A 1404-nucleotide genomic window follows, 5' to 3' on the forward strand; every position below is an offset into this window, starting at 1 on the left:
TCATTAACCTCTGAAGCATTGTTCTTCCCCCGTCACCAGGGCGTTTTGATAACATTTACACACTCGGCGCACAGCCGGGGTTGTACCTACCATCAACCTCTGTGCAGCATGGAGATAGTACTCAGAGAGGGCTGGCCTGCAGCAAGGCTGGCTGTGGGGCCAAAGACGAAACCCGACCTTCCCACCTCCCACAATCACAAACATTTCTGGGCAAGGCCACGTGGGAACAACTCCTGACTTCTCAAGTTGGAAGGAATCCTGACCATCACGGAGCTCAGGGGCTTGGAAAAACTCTGGGTCTTGACCGTCCCGGAGCGTGAAGGCTTCTCCCCTGACACCTCTTCCTTCATCGCAGAGCCGGTTTGTGCATTTCCAGATGCAGCTCCGTGTGCGTGTGCGTGTGCATGTGCGTGTGCATGTGCATGTGCATGTGCATGTGCGTGTGTGTGTGTGTGCAGTTCTGGCCTCCCTACCACACTCAACGCTCCACGAGGCCACAGGCCACATCTCCGGTTCACTCTTAACTCCCCCTGGCCTGGCCACAGTAGCTTCTCAGTAAATCCTGGTCGAATAAATTAATCGAGCTCCAGAGATCATTTGAAAAGCAAAAAGTTGTATTTCTAATTTTCGTTCTACCGTCAACTAGCTTACGATATCGGAAAACTCTCCAAGTGTTAGTTTCCTTATCTTCAAAATGCAGGGCAATGCCTGACTTAACTCCTTTTCAAAGATGATTCGAAACTCTGGAGGTAAAAATTGTCGAAGAGCTGTGAAAAATACAGTGCTCTTTGTCATGATTACATTACTTATTACTTATTATTTAATCAGACTTTCCAGGACCTCACACAGGTTCGTATCAAATACTGGCCATGGCAAATCATTTCAATTCCAGGAATGAACACTTCACGTTATATCATGGAGCGCCTCAAGGCTGGTTTATTAAACCTTCGAACCATTAGGGGACAATATATGGAGCCTCTTGTGTTGTTTTTAGTGGAGCCCTGTGATGGTCCCCTAGACCCTGAGATAGTGACAGAGGTAGGAGGGCGTGAGGGTCAAGGCCCAGAGGTTTGTCCCTCTGCCCTGAGGCGGGGCTGCACCTAGTTGGCTGTGAATGAGGCAGCTCTACGCCTCCCTTCACAGTGAGTACCAGAAGAGTGAGCTGCACAGCTCCCTTCACCTCTCAGGAAGGACCTAGCAGTCGCTGTGTCCAAGGAGACCGTGAACCTACAGGGTAAAATAGTTCAGACTTTAAGAGAAAGCCGGGGCCCAAGGCTAGGCAGACCATCTCCCTAGGGATCATCCCCCACAAGGAGCATCTCCCTTTCACCTTTGGATGACTGAAGGGGCCTTTCCAACAGCAGCCACCTCCTACAGGATCTGTAGCTGTGGAGTGTTGCATAT

The sequence above is a fragment of the Pteropus vampyrus genome, unplaced genomic scaffold, assembly GCF_000151845.1.
Source record: "Pteropus vampyrus isolate Shadow unplaced genomic scaffold, Pvam_2.0 Scaffold33, whole genome shotgun sequence".
NCBI lineage: Eukaryota > Metazoa > Chordata > Mammalia > Chiroptera > Pteropodidae > Pteropus > Pteropus vampyrus.